Below are 15,968 nucleotides of genomic sequence, written 5' to 3'. Positions count from 1 at the left end.
ATATGTATATGTATATATGCATGAAAATAAGCAGAGGCTACTTGGTCACAATGTGTTTAGACAAAAATCAAGAAATGGATCTAATCTAAAATACTGAGTTTATTACCTTTTTATTCACTTTATGTTTGGTTTTTGCTATAGCTATTTTCAGTGAAGGAATTCTTAAAGTTGTTTATTAATAGACATTTTTATATTCTTTTACCGCAGTAAAGGGGAGTGGAGGGGCAAAAAGGTGAAGTTTTCTGAGAGTGGCATTATTGAATGAATCTGGAAATGTGTTCAGTAATAAGAGATTTTGATTTTTGAAGATCTATGTAGAGTTCCCCTCATAGTTACATGAACTTGAGGATTTTAAGGGAGCTATTTAAAAGTTATGAATTGACTAACAGAACTTTACATAATTGGAAATGGGCTACTAGGAAATGCCTCCTAAGAAGAGTCTGTATTTCAGGGGTGCCTGGGTGGCTCAATCAGTTAAGCGTCTGACTTCTGCTCAGGTCATGATTTTGTGGTTCATGAGTTTGATCCCCACATCGGGCTCTGTGTTGACAGCTCAGAGCCCAGAGCCTACTCTGGATTCTGTGTCTCCCTCTCTCTCTGCCCCTACCCCGCTTGTGCTCTGTCTCTCTCTCTTTCTCTCAAAAGTAAATAAACATTAAAAAAAGTAAAAAGACGGGGTGCCTGGGTGGCTCAGTCGGTTAAGTGGCCGACTTCGGCTCAGGTCACGATCTCACGGTCCGTGAGTTCGAGCCCCGCGTCGGGCTCTGTGCTGACAGCTCAGAGCCTGGAGCCTGCTTCCGATTCTGTGTCTCCCTCTCTCTCTGCTCCTCCCCTGTTCATGCTCTGTCTCTCTCTGTCTCAAAAATAAATAAACGTTAAAAAAAAAAAAAGTAAAAAAAAAATAGTAAAAAGAAAAAAAAGTTAAAAAATAAGAGTCTGTATTTCATAGTCCAATGAATCAGCAGTTTTTCTGAGTAGATTCAAACTGAATGACTCAGAAAGAAGAGAAAAAAATCACTCTTCTAGCATGTATATCATGAAATTGGATGTTTAAAAGACTTTCACACACAACTGCCCTTCAGGGAGCAAGAAGGATAAGTAATCTCATTTCACTAACTGAGGAACAGTGTCTATGAAAGGAGACTAACAGATTATATCCCTTTCCCTTATGTTTGACTCTGTCTTCAGGGACCTCTCTGTTGGAAGCGCACGTGCACATGCATGCACACACACAAACACATACACAAACACACTTCTCTTCTGAATCTCTTCTGCTCTTCAAATCCTTGTAAAATTTGAGGGGAAGACTTAACAATGCTTTCCTGTGGCTGCTCAGGGCCTTTGGAGGAGAGCAAATCCACTACTATAAGAGGAACTTTCAGATAGCCTGGTCAGGCAAAAAGACTATTTAGGAAGAGACAATTATTGATCAGGTCCCAGGAATGCTGGTTCTAAGAGCTCTGCAGCCTAGGGTTGAGTTAACCCAAATTTGATAAGAAAACCTTTTTGTTCTTTGTGTGATGGAATCACTAAATCATGTTATCTGATGAACAGATAATACTAGATTATTACATCACACCTCTTCCCTTCTAAAGAATAAAGTCTTTTTTATGTATGTTATGTAATTAATCTTTCACCCAGGTCTATCAGATACTAGGATAAAGCATTATCCACAGTTTACGAAATAGCAAACTAAGGCAAAGTCCATATTGCAGCAGTTATTACTGGAGGTTACCCAGTGTTTGGAAGAACAGGATCCATCATCTCCTGACTTCTTGCCTCGTTTCATTTTCTACAAGATATTGTTGCCTCTATGAAACATACCCTGCCAAAGGTTTTATTACCTGAATTATGCTCTTGAAGCAAAGCAGAACTTATACACAAAATGATAAAACAATGTGAGCCCATTCTTTCAGCTTATTTTGTGTTGCAAGCTAATAGCACAGTTGGTAGGTGTTGTGAATGTTCCAGTATTGCTGTTGTGTATGCTCAGTGCTCCCCTTAGTTATATTATTACTTGGGAATTGGGTTTGTCTAGGGATAGTAGCAAAAGTATTGAGTGGAAAGAAAATGTTGAAAATAGAGAAGGATCAACAAAAGTAGAGAAGACAATTAAAAAGAGAAGGAAAGACGTGGAAGAAGAGGAAAGGAAGCATGAAAAAAAAAAGTCAAAGACTAAGATACACAGCCAAGGAAAAAGCAATGTGGAAATAGAAAATCCAAATACAGGGGCCTGGGTCACAATACCTACTCAGGGGCCTGAGTACCTTATACCTACAAGGTACCCAATGAACGCATGTGAAAATTTAAACAATTCAAGGGACTTATTCCTACTGTCGAATACTAGTGACAGCTTAGTGAAAGAGACTTTCTAAGCACTTGTGTTTGCCTAGTGAGCATTAAGTACACACTCGGATCAAGTAGGAAAGATAACTGAGGTCTAGAAGAACCGTAGGGGGTGAGAGTAGGGAGAGAGCCACAGAATCTCTTCCTCAGTAGCTATGTGGTGGTCTCTGACCCTGCATCCTCTGCTTCCTCCGCCACTTCTCTATCCACTGCAAAGTACTTGTGGTCTAACAGCATTGGCCTCACTCACTGTGTCATTGTCCAGACTTGGACTAGAAGTAATGGTAACCAGTGACATTTTGGAGTTACCTCATTTTCCATGTTTCTGTACTCAAGATATGTGTAAATTGTTTGGTAATTCATTGGTCAGCTTATTCAGATTACTTCTTCCTTTCCCTATGTTTTCTATAAATATTAACACTAATGAACTTATTTTATTTGTTCTGTCATATCCACAAAAGCAATACCAAAGTTGTTGAAAGGTGGCACTACTTAAAAATAAAGTGGGTTGTATTTGCTAAATAGATATTTGTTCTTCTGTCACCTTCAACTGAATATCGGTGTCTAAGCAAGAATTCCCATATGCATTTAGTAGAACTTTCAAGTTAGAAAATTAGAAACTTTGCCCAGCTGAGAAATCTGGTCTAAACAATGTAATGTGTAATCTATTGCTAACTACCTATTTCTGAATCCTTAAAAAGCTCCCACAGCTTTGTCAGAGTCCTAGATTTTTCAGAAACTGGTTTTGATTCCATTTAAAACTCTGTTTTAGAAGAACAGAAGACTTGAAATCCAATCCTTCATAAATAGTCTACATGGAATGTAGAGAGGAAGAGGAAGGGAAAGGGCAGAGGAATAGCGACTATGACACTTAACTGACCAAAATGTTTTATTTGAGACAATGTTTTATTTGAGACAAATGTTTTATTTGTCTCTAAGAAATCAACCAAAACTTAGATTAAACAGTCACAGTGCAAAGTCATGGTTGACTGCCAATTCTTATGAGACCGAAGTTCCCTAACATTGGTCTTTCATTTCTGAATGAGGAGTTCCTATCAAGCAGACATGTGCAGTAGCTACAGAGAAAGTTCTTAGATATTTAAATCAAAAGTGAACGTGTTGGTTACTTGATGTCTCAGCCACCAGATTTCAAATATCCAGATGTTCACAGCATCCACGTGACTAGCTAATTCCATTTCCATTCTCACATTTTAGCATCAGTAACTTAGCAATAGAGGACAAATCATGTTCAATTGGCACAAATCTTGAGGGAGAGGAAATAGATATCAAGGAAAGGAACTCCTGGGAGTGGAGCATCCTGGGATTCACCAAACATCAGTCAAGGAAAAGTATTATTTCGGAGTACCTAACAGGGAGCATCGGACCAACAGATAACCTCTGTTTGTTCCTTAAGAGCACAGATTATTTATTCTAAGAAGCAGCCTAACGATCTTCCAAGAGTTAGAAAAGCTTTATTACTTGCTATTTTGGCACTTGGGACAACCTTTTTTTTGTTTGTTTATTTTATGATACATTTGGAGATATAATGTGGCTCATATTGTAGCTGGGTCTGTGCAATACAAGTAGATTTATTTTAACGGAGCTATCAGATATAAAAATTTCAGGGTATCATGGCAAGCTTTATTTTTTTTCTCTCAGGTCAGTAAACAAAATGAGCTTAAGTTATAAGAGCGTTTATTTCACTTACTGTAAGAAGCTCTGACCACATGATTGAAAAAATTAAATATGTTTCATTAAAGGCAGTTAAAAATAGTTGTCCCATTCACATGTTAGAAGTTGAGGTAGAGTTAAATGTAAAATCCAAAGAAATGGCTTCCTGGTCTCCCAGGATCTATCCCAACTTTTAACGATGCATCAATGGGAGTTCAAAACATGGTAGGAGGGAGGAGAAATGTGCTTTAGGAGAATTAGGGTCAAAACACAGCAAGCATTAAGCAGCTTCAGGAAGATGACTGGGACGTATTAGCCAGACACTCGACCCAAATATCTCCCTGGAGTTCAAGTGTCATAATGCCATATGACAGTACACTTCCCTGTGCTAATATGCCCTGTACATCAAACTGAATGCTCTTTGTGACAGCATTTAACCCCTCGTAACAGGTTCAAAGAAAACCAGAGCCTTCAAAAAAACCCTATTTCTTGAAAATAATAAAATATTTTTATAATCAACCTAATGATAAAATATTGTGATAGTCAACCCTAATGGTCCATATGTCTAGTCTTTAGCACTAGATTTTTTTAATTAATTAGATATCAAGTGGGGAAAATCCGTTTCTAGTTCAAAGTATATAAAGCTATTTAGAGCTAAACAGCCTTTAATCAGTTGCTGTCTGAACAGATGAAAGCAGATGGAATGATTCAAAATGCTATAGATATATTTATGAATGCAATTAAGAGCAAAGATAATGAAACCAGCATGTTCTGGTTGAAATATAACAATAGGAACACCTTAAATTCATTCAGTTTACAAAATCCAGTAACATACATTTTTGTATGACCCTCTCAGTAGCCCTGTGACTGTTAGGGCAGAAATTGGTATCCATATTTTATTCATTCATGCAACAAACTTCATGTCCATTTATTTATTCAAGAAATATTTACTATCTATACTAAATAATATTGCATATATGTATATCTGGCCAGATACTAGGGTGCAACAATGAACAGAAAGATATTTTCTTGCCCTCAAAGAGCTTCCAACTTACTGTGTTTTTTTAAATGTGTTAGATATTAGGGCTACAAAGGAAAATAATACATAGTTACCACCTTCAAGCTGCTCTCCAAAATATAGTAATGATGAGGACCATGGATCTAGGAAACATGAAATAGTTTGTGTGAGGTTGCATATCCCAATAGAGTCAGAACAGGAAGTCAGGGCTTCCTGTACGATGCATATGCCATTACTCCCATTACTTCTAAACTTCTCTTACTTAGGAATAAATACAAGTATCCCAATGGGCCAAGTCAGAAACCACTAAACCACTTTTTTAAGAATTAGTGAGTAGGACCATACTTTAATTTTTTTCCCAAGTTTTATTTAAATTCCAACTACTTAACATGCAGTGCAGTATTAGTTTCAGGTGTAGAATCTAGTGATTCATCACCCACACACAATGCCCGGGTCTCATCAAAAGTGCCCTCCTTAGGGTTGATGGGGGGTGGGAGGGAGGGGAAGGTGGGTGATGGGTATTGAGGAGGTCACCTTTTGGGATGAGCACTGGATGTTTTATGGAAACCAATTTGACAATTTCATATTAAAAAAAAAATGCCCTCCTTAGTACCCAACACCTGTTTAACTCATCCCTTTATATATTATTTTTAAATTACTTGCTGACTATTGATATTTTTCAGTAAAATATATGGCGTTGAAAGAGCCATTAAGGCTTTGTTTTCTTAATAATCCTTAGTTCCTCTGCAGTATGTTGTCTGTAGCATTTAACTGTAATAGAACAAAGCTTTAGAGGTTACAGATCTTTTCCAGGGAAAGTTTGAATGAAAACACTCATTTCAGGTAACTGCCAAATGTTCTCAAAGCTCCAGTTTGACAATTATAGATTTTATGTGTCTAGAGCCAAATATACTCACTGAAATAGAGGTGGACACTGGGTAAGGCATCTCCAATATGGCAGAAACCTTGAACTGACCCCCAAAGGGTCCAGCTGGGTTGTCCTGAACACCATCCACATTTTCAGTGGCATTCTGAATCGTTCCATCTAAAATATTCCCACTAGGAATAGGGAGATGGTTTTGTTTATCCTATACCCATGACCCTACCATGGGAACTGTGAGATGACAGTGTCAGAAAAGACAAAAGAAGGAAGGAAAGAGGACAGAATACCTCAGAACAGCTCATTTTAGTCTTCAGCATATTGTGCTTTTGCATTGGGGCAATTCCTCAAGTATGAACCCAAAGTAGTTATCAACTTACCTGCAAAGTCTGTAGTTTAGCTTTTTATGGTTACCCTATTGCTTTACAAAAGTGTATTTTCAGTTTCGTCGAAGAGTCTTTCTGCCGAGGATACAAATGGAGAGACCCTCGCCTCGTCATTTTTATGGGTTCCCCTGTGTGTTTCATAGTTTTTATGTGTTGTTACAAATGGGGCCAAGTTTTCCAAATGAAAACTTCTCATTTCCTCTGACGGTCACAGGACTCCATCGATTAGCCAGCAAGGTCTTTGTAACTGCCTCCTCCCCCCTTTCTGTCTCTAGCAACAGGACCTTGTGCTGTTTAGTAGAAGAAAATGATAGTTTTCAGCTTTGACAGCATCTGTCATTTATAGACAAGTGCCATCATAAATTTGGCATACATCTATCCGAATCCAGGAGGCCGAGATTTAGTATCCCTCATAAAATAATAGATTAACTATATTTATGACAAACATCTTAAGTCTGAAATTCTGGGGTACAATCATGTAGAACATAAATTGAGTCCCATCTGTCTAAAGAGAACAGACCATTATACTAAGGCTCATATTTTCATGAAATGTACATATATCATTAAGACTTTCAAAGTCAATTTAAAAAATGAAACTGCCTCCATCTTTGCCCATGCACCTTGAATTTGACAACAGCATCCTGCCAGGCAAGGCTGCAGATTCTTAGAGAGTTAAGTGTTGTCATACTCTAGAAACTAACTTCTGAAACTTTTGAGCATTTTATATTGCTTCCAAATCATACTGAGCATTTATTGTTAGTTTCTCGACTTCTGAAAACTATTTCCTAACATTGCTCTAAGAAAGTGAAGCAAAAGTTGAGACTCACTTATGATTTACTGAAGCTCTATTAACCTATAATTTACTTGGGACATGTTATAAACAATTCCAAGAAGCAAAACCTCAGATATCTCCTTGTTAAGGCTTATATTACTATCAAAAACTTTTCTCATCTTTAGACATATCATTTTAACCGGTATTCATCTCTTTTGATTACACTTATTTACAACCCTTCTGCATTGACAAGATACTGGAACATAAGAGGATTTTGTGTGTACATTGAATAATTTTATAAATGCACCACCATAAATGCCCCTAAGATTTTAATGAAGGTTATTGCATCCATTTTATTACATTCCACTTTTTACTTCAGGAAAAATTCTCTTATAGTGAAATATTTTTTTGAGATTGGATGGATGATCAAATAGAATCACTCAATAAACATTTGTAGATTCTTTGTTCAGGGCACTGGTACTAGGCGCTTTGGGGGATTCTAGGCCCAGTTCTGATGGTACCACACTAATTTAGCTTTATAGTATAAAGCTTAAAGTGTTTTGCATAGAAACATTTATAAAGTATTTTCCACTTCCCTGACTTCTTTCTGCGAGAATCAGGTTTACTGTTGTGGAAACTGGCATGGCATCACACATTAATAGCTTGGTGTTCTCATTTTTATAGGCCAGCTCTATCAGAATAAAATATGCTGTGGTGGTAAAAATGGTCTGTAATCTGTGTTGTCCAATATGAGTGCCATGAGCCACATATAGCTATTCAGGACTTGAAATGTGGCTTGTGCTACTGAGAAGCTGAGTATTTAATTTTATTTAATTTTAAGTACTACACATGACTACTGAATTGGACAGCACATCTGTGGACCATGGTACTCTCTGCTGTTTTAACTAGCCATGACTCCAGAAAAGGCATTCAATTCTCCAAGCCTGTTTTCTCCTCTGTAAACTAGGAATAGTGCGCTCCCTGCATCACAGTGGTGTTTTGTGGATCAAATAAAGTGACTTTGAAAGAGCATTGCAAAATGTAAAGCATAATAAAAATGCCCATTGTTGATATTCTTAGTTTTGAGTTGTTGTTTTTTTTAACCTCTTGTGGAGTGGCCCCTTCCTGCTGCCATCAGTGAGAGGTGACAGGTGGCCCTTGTAGTGGTCAGCTATCATCATCTGCCATTATGCTGTACCTAATATAGTTGATTCTAGAGAGCCAGATCCAATCTTATTAGACTTACCTGCAAATAATTTTAACAGCAGTACTACTAATAATTAATGTGTAACTGAATGATTATTGTGTGTCTGATATTTACATGCTAAATGTTTTATGTATACTATCTTAATTAATAATACGGTCCTCTGATGGATACTAGAAAGTGAGACATAACAAGGGGAAATGATGGCTCAGAGTCATCCAGAGAGAAAATAGCTTCAAGCCAGATTCCCACCCAGGCAGCCTCTCAGATTCACTACCATGATATGCCACCTTTGAATAAAGGTCCATGAACTATAACTGCATGTGCTTTCTGAAAGCGATTTGAGATTTTTTTCCACTAAGTGATAATTCTAGAAGTCTGACACTTCAGAAAGGGGTGTTATTTCTATCCCCACCCTGTTTTACAGCTGGTTTTATTTTTGAAAAATCAAGTTTTGAGTGGCTTTGAATAAGGACATATTAACCACAGTATGATTTTTGCGTGCCATTTACATACCTTGCATGTGAGCTTGAACTCACACAGATTAGCTCCACTTCTCACTGACCAGCTAACCTTAACCAAATCATGTTCTCTGACCTGTTTCCCCACCTATAAGATGGGAGGGCTCATACCTACCTCCCAGAGTTTTGGGGATTAATGAACTAATAATGCCTGCTTCAGTGCCTATCATGTAACAGACACTCAATAAATGCTAGCCATAAAAAGCAACCATTGTTCAAAGAACTTTCCCAGCCCTGTCCTTTTGATTCTATGATCATTTCATGCCATGCTGCCATGCAACAGTGACCTGAACTTACATTTCTCTTTATGTGCTTATTTTATTATCTCATGGCAATTATTAACACTTGTGTTTTCCTTCCAGATATCAAGGCTTGATGAGCCTGACTCTCCCAGTGGGATATGTAAATATATAGGGAAGGTCCTTCTTGGTCTTCCTCACATTTTTATAAATGGAGGAAATGTCTTTCTACTCCTTCTCCCACAGGTTAATGTAGTTCATCCATCATGGCCACTGTGGCTCCGGGTACTTTGTCCTGCACATGGCAGTCACAGAGTTAGCATATATTAAATTAATACCATTAAAAAGAATTTAATGGGGAAGCTGTAACACCTTCCCTAGACTATGGAGAGGGCAAGAAGACCCTGGTTAGCTCTTTTTCCTTCATCTTCAATAAGATGCATGCCCCACCTCCTAGGTCAACAAACTGCTCTATGCACAGTTACAGTGCTACAAGAAAGGACAACCCAACATACCTCCATTTGTTGAGAGAGAAACCTGGGTGCTCCCTGTGGAGAAGCAGCCCTGTCTGGAGACAGGATTGGCTACTGAGGAGGAGAGGGGTGGTGTAATCAGAATAAGAAACACGCTCCTGCCTAACAAGTCCCTTCTGGCATTTATGTCAGTAAATGAGAAACTTGTCAGCTCATACATTTTGTTTCTGGCTTCTTGCAAAACATTTTCTTAGTGTGCAATTTTTTAATAATTTCTGTATGCGGGGCGCCTGGGTGGCTCAGTCAGTTGAGCAGCCGACTTCGGCTCAGGTCATGATCTCGCGGTCTGTGAGTTCGAGCCCCGTGTCGGGCTCTGTGCTGACAGCTCAGAGCCTGGAGCCTGTTTCAGATTCTGTGTCTCCCTCTCTCTAACCCTCCCCCATTCATGCTCTGTCTCTCTCTGTCTCAAAAATAAATAAACATTAAAAAAATAATAATAATAATAATAATAATTTCTGTATGCTATCAACTAGTTAGCCTCTACAAAATATGTGCTTTGTTTTCTTTCAAATATGAAATGACATAAATACTAGAATTTCTTGTCATAATAGAGATTATTTTATTCTTTGCTTTCAAATATTTAAACTTCCGTCAGAATTTTATGATAATTTTTATTCATTTGATTAGCCAAATGGTCATATTTAAGTTAAAACAATTTGCCTTTCCTAGGACAATATCTTTGTTCTTACTTCTCCATTAATAAATAAAATATTTTCACTTAATGGGAAATTAGGGTGCCACATTTTGAGTTAAGGAAAAGTTATTTATTTTATTCTTTTCAAGAAAAATTTTATCCAGTCTTTTGATTAATCCATAAGAATAATAATTAATAACTAGTAAAGTTTTTAAGTATTTTGAAAATTCATTAGTAGATGTTCTGTTTATGTTACTTATGGCATTTTAAATTGAGAAAACTCTTTTTTAAATTTTTTTAACTGTATTTATTTTGAGAGAGACAGAAATAGTGCGAGCAGGTAAGGGACAGAGGGAGAGGGAGAGAAATCTGAGGCAGGCTCTGTGTTGTCAGCTGCAGAGCCCAATCGCAGGGCTCAAACCCACGAACCTTGAGATCATGACCTGAGCCATAACCAAGAGTCGGATGTTCAACCAACTGAGTCACCCAGCACCCCAAATTGAGAAAACTCTTTTGGAAAGCAGCATCATAGAATAAGTCAAAAACCATGAAAACATTTATTCCATTCATTTAACCGTTAATTTCTCTTCCTACAATTTATGCCAAGGAAATAATTCTAAATACAAAGCAAGAAAAATAAAATGTTACATATGAAAATGCCTCCTGTAGCATTATTTGTATTAATGACAGGTGGAAGCAAAATGATCAGTAGAGGGAAGTTATTTCAGTAAAGTCCTTATACCCGATAAAATATGCAGCTTTACAGTAAGTAAAAGCAACATAAAAATGCATATAATACGCTAAATCAAAAAGTTAAAAAAATATATTAAATCAAAAGTTACAAAATGGCCTGTCTATGTATGTGTTATTAAGCCCCCACTGCATGCTCTGTGTCGTACTAGGCACTGGGTATATGATGGTGGATTAGGCAGACTTGGGCCTTGCCATCATGACAGCATACTGTCTGGAAAGGTGAATACCGAACAAGTGATGACAAGCTTAATGAAAAGAGAGAGACGTTGATCTTGTCTGGGAAGGAAAGGAACACCTCGGCAGGGGATTTAAGCTCTCTTTGCCTGGTAAGAAAGATGTCGGCCCTGCAAACAGGGGCCCAGATCTGGGGGTGGAAGAGAAGAGGATTCTCATCAGAGGGACCGGTTCTCCATAGGACTTTAGCTGTGAAAGCCTATCTGGTTTAAATATTGAACCAATGAAAGGACACTTGGGGACAGAGAAGGGAATTTAGGATGTTGGTTTAAAAAAAAAAAAAGTGATTGAAACGATAGCTAGAAACAGAAAGAAGGCAGAATGAAGTAATGGGCATAAACACAAAAGTTCTTAATCTCTTTTGGTACCATGGATACCTGTGGCCGACTAGCAGCCTAGTCTCAGAATGATGTTCATATTTGTTTTCGTTTTTTTTTTTTAAGTAATCTCTACAACCAACGTGGGGTTCGAACTTGTGACCCTGAGATCAGAGTCTCTTGCTCCACCCAACTGAGCCAGCCAGGTGCCCTTCAGAATAATGTTTTTAAGTCCATAAAATTAACTTGTACTTTTACAAAGGAAACCAACTACAATAAATACAGTTGTCAAATGTTTGTTATGATATAGTAACATAGCAATAATGTGTTAAATAAGATCTAGCAACAGGTATAATATCTACCATAATTTTGAAGTAATGATGAGGCACAGTGTTTCAAGCTTTTTATGACAACTGTAATATCTGATGACAAGATCTTATTCCTATTGGTGGACATAGTCACAGGTACTGCTAAGACTGCTATAGTTTTTTGCCTTCGTTTATAATTGAAGAAAACGCTAAATTTTTATCAGAGATAAATGAAAATAAAGGTACATTTTCTTGCCACTCAAGTTCATGGATTCTGTGAATTCATGGGCCCCTTGGATGTCTATAGACTCCCTTGGTTAAAAACTCCTATTTAGGGGAGACTGGGTGGCTTAGTTTGTTAGGTGTCCAACTTCAGCTCAGGTCATGATCTCATGGTTCATGGATTTGAGCCCCATGTCGGGCTCTGTGCTGACAGCTCAGATTCTGGAGCCTGCTTCAGATTCTGTGTCTCCCTCTCTCTCTGCCCCTCCCCTCTTCACATTCTGTGTCCCTCTCTCTCTCAAAAATGAATACACATTAAAAAAATCATTTAAAAAAATCCTCCTATTTAGTGTGAGAGGCTATGGTTTTTTTTTTTTTCCTCTATTTCTAAATACTGTGTTATTTGCACAATAACTTCCAATGATTTGATGAGTTTATATATCTCAGGGCACAGGTCAGATGGGAAAGAAACTTTTAGCCATAAGTCCCCATGTCACAGTATTCCCAAGGGATCTAGATGATGAGAAACTCTAGACAAGCCCCTTTGGGCACTCAGGCCTCTGGAATTAACATCACTTTTTAGAGGAGACTTTCTGTGGTCAACAGACTTTCTCCTGCGACCCATAGACCTTAAATATAAAGCTACCTTTGACAATTTCATAATAAATTAGATTGAATTTAGGCACAAATGCTAGACTCAAAATGTGAAAGTATGATTGGCTTTTAGCACTATATTTTTTAAGAGGATTGGTAGCTTTTTTACACCTGAGAAGTCCAGCTCCTGAATGTCTGCAGTCTCCTTAGGACAGGCAGTACCCAGGTAGGTCCGTGAACAGTGACAGCCCGTACCTATCTCCATGGAGCAGCCTAAGGCGATGAGCTTGTTTGAAGAAAGTAATTTTTTTTTTTGTATTTTCTCTATTAAATAAAGATACAATTTTTTAAATGAAGAAAGACTCCGTTTCCTCAGTCCCTCTCAAGCTGACCTTTCCATTGTCAGTGTGCACCCCACTCTACCTAGAGTTTCAAAGCTAACACCTAATCTCTGCATCTAGAAGGAAAGACGTGGGAGGAGCAGAATTCAAATGTTTTTCCTTATACCTTGTGAATCGATGTTTCCTCTGTAAAGGGCCATTCATTTAGAAGAAAAAGAACCTGCTCCTCATTCCACCTAGAAAATTAGTTTTTAATCTTATTCCTGGCTTTTGAATCATTATTGGACCTACTCCCTGGGGACTTGATTTGAGTGACAGGAGTTACTTATTCTGTTTTCCATAATAAAGCTGCCTCAGAAATAACTGTTTCACATCTCTCAGTGACAAATCGGAAAAGGGGCAATTTTTCAACGTGGAAAATTTGAAATATGATTTCTCTATTGTACAAGTCAAATGCCTAGAAAACTACACAAAATAGGAGAAAGCTGTTCATTAGATTCAAACTCCAGCAAACCAGCCCTCTTTTGTGCTCCCTTAGGAGAGTGACACGTTCACTAATATCAGTGCCAGCTCATTGATACAGAGTGTAGGCTGCCAGCTTTTAACAAGGAGATATTTGGAGGGGCCACTGTTTTATCTGAATGTGAGACTGGCAGCTTCTGCTCCCCAGCCAAGTGGCATGAAGGACAACAGGGCAATTGTCGTGCAGAGCTGGGCAATGACTATCATTTCATTGGGCCACAGACTCACTGCGTGGTATAGCCCAATGACCAGAACCAAACTGACATGGGCTTTCAAATGGGAAGACCAGGATATCCTAACTCAGGATTGTAGTCTAGCAGAAAATTACAGCACAGGACCTATTTTGGACTTACAAAATTGGCCACCTAATTTTCATGGATCCTAAGTTACTTAAAATAAATAAGCTTGTTGTTGTTGTTGTTGTTGTTGTTGTTGTTGTTGTTTTTAACGTAAGGACATACAGATAATGATTCTGTGAAGAGTCACTTTAATTCATAGACAATTTTCCCTGCTTCCAGGATTAGTCTAAAGGCCAAGATTTGAAAATCACACGTAAACATAGTTAATTAGGAATTAGCAAGCTTCACAGTGATCAACTGTGCTTGAAGAGGCAGTGTTTCAGGGATTTAGCTGGAGGCATGATAATGCAGCATTAGATGTAAAAGGCTCCATCAGGATCAGCTTGACCCAATGTATAATATTTGAGTGCCCTGAGAATTTTAAAAACTAGCTTTAACTTCCATGTCTATTATTGGTTTTTTGTGTCTCTGAGCTTGTCATATAAGTACTCTATGTTGTTTTCCACATCTGCAAAATGGCATAAGCCATATAAAGAACTCTTTCTGTTTCCAAAGGTGGTTGAGCAGCTCACCCTCAAGTGAGGGATTCAGATCAGACATTTTCCAACAAGAAGTCCTGTGACTAATAAAGCAAGTCAGCTAGCCTAGTAGGTGTTGTGAGATAAACCAGCCTATACTGTACTATGGTGGGCAATGCTTGAGGACACCTGGAATCAGATCAAATCTAAATGAGGAGTCTAGTTGGAAGGAGCTAAATAGGTGACTAGAGGACTCCAAAAGTACTGGGTCAATCTCCGGCCACCTGTCATAAACGTTATGTGCCTTGGGGATCTGGGTTGGCCATGAATGATATCGTCAGTAAGACACAAAGTCTGCAAAATGACACCTTCAGTAATGGATATCTATTATCTAAAAGGGTGGGGAAAATTAGATAATGGCATAAGTCATAGTATTTGAAATTTCTGAACGAATATTATTGCATAAATATATCAATCATGTAATTGTTGATAACTCAAATGAATATACTCTGATGTTATTGGTTAATGACTGCTTACTACATTGCCAAAGTGGGTTGTTGAGCTACAACCATCTCATGAGTCTCCCAACATAAGAACCGTAGTGTTGCTATGACTGAAACCTTGCCATGGTGACAGGGTATCAGTTTAGTTGCAAAGAGGATGGGCTATACTTTGATGATAATTTGTTTTCACGTGTGCTTCACGCTTATTGTTTATATGCAGGTTTGTGTAGGATTCCTAATAAAGGAGATAATAAAATCTATAGATTTGTTCATTTTATCAAATCAAAAAATTTGACCTGACACATGTACTTGTTGTTATGACTCTGTCCTAGTACATCTCAAGGATGTATTCTTAAGAGAATTGTTTCAACCTCAAATGACATTAAATATTTGTTGCATATATATATCTTCAGCAACAATGATACAAGTATTTTATATAATCAGTAGTGGAAATATCTGTTCTATCTATGTTTATTTCACTGGTTATGATTTGGCCATTAACAGTGAATTTCTACTATTTTTATTTGTGAAGCTAAAAGGCACTGCATTAATTTAACATTCTTTATTTCATCATATTATTGCCCACCAATGGCTTTCTGTACACTGGGAACACAGATGAATTAGGGCATTGTTGTAGGACTCAAGAATATCTCTATCCTGGTAATAATTTTAATTGTGAAGAAATGACAGTTAATGCAAGGTCAACATATAATTATATGAAGAGGCTTATGAGAACATACGGAAGGGGAAAAGAGAGGAGATGGGCTTGGGGACTAGAGGTAGTATGATCTAGAAAGAAATTTTATAGTAATCCACAGTGAATATTGAGGGCCTAAAATGAAGCAGTGGCACACAGTAGATGCTGAGTCAATGTCTGCTGGATAAGGCTGATAGAATAAATATTTAGAAGATAATATCAATAAACTTAGGCCATTTATTACACATAGAAGCTAAGAGAAGGAAGAATTCAAGAGTTATTGCTGGCAGGCCTGACATACAACTAGTAATGTCATTGATTAAAATGGGGACTGCTTGGAAGGGCCCTTATGTGGAACATATAATTCATTCAGTACCAGGCATGTTGAATTTGAAATATGCATGAAACTTCTAAAAATAGATGTCCCACAGACTATTAGGGGCAAAACATCTCGAA

At 37.7% G+C, this 15,968-nt stretch overlaps 1 protein-coding gene across 11 annotated transcripts in view; it reads left to right on the top strand.

The window, feature by feature from the left end:
• The window catches only part of ZNF385B (zinc finger protein 385B), a 445,637-nt gene that overhangs the window by 414,699 nt on the left and 14,970 nt on the right, over positions 1-15,968 (top strand). The gene's annotated exons all lie outside the window — the stretch shown is intronic.

This window comes from Panthera tigris, chromosome C1 (assembly GCF_018350195.1).
Source record: "Panthera tigris isolate Pti1 chromosome C1, P.tigris_Pti1_mat1.1, whole genome shotgun sequence".
In the NCBI taxonomy this organism is placed as follows: domain Eukaryota; kingdom Metazoa; phylum Chordata; class Mammalia; order Carnivora; family Felidae; genus Panthera; species Panthera tigris.
Note: the sequence above shows the minus strand (reverse complement) of the source record. Positions and strands in the feature narration are given on the sequence as shown.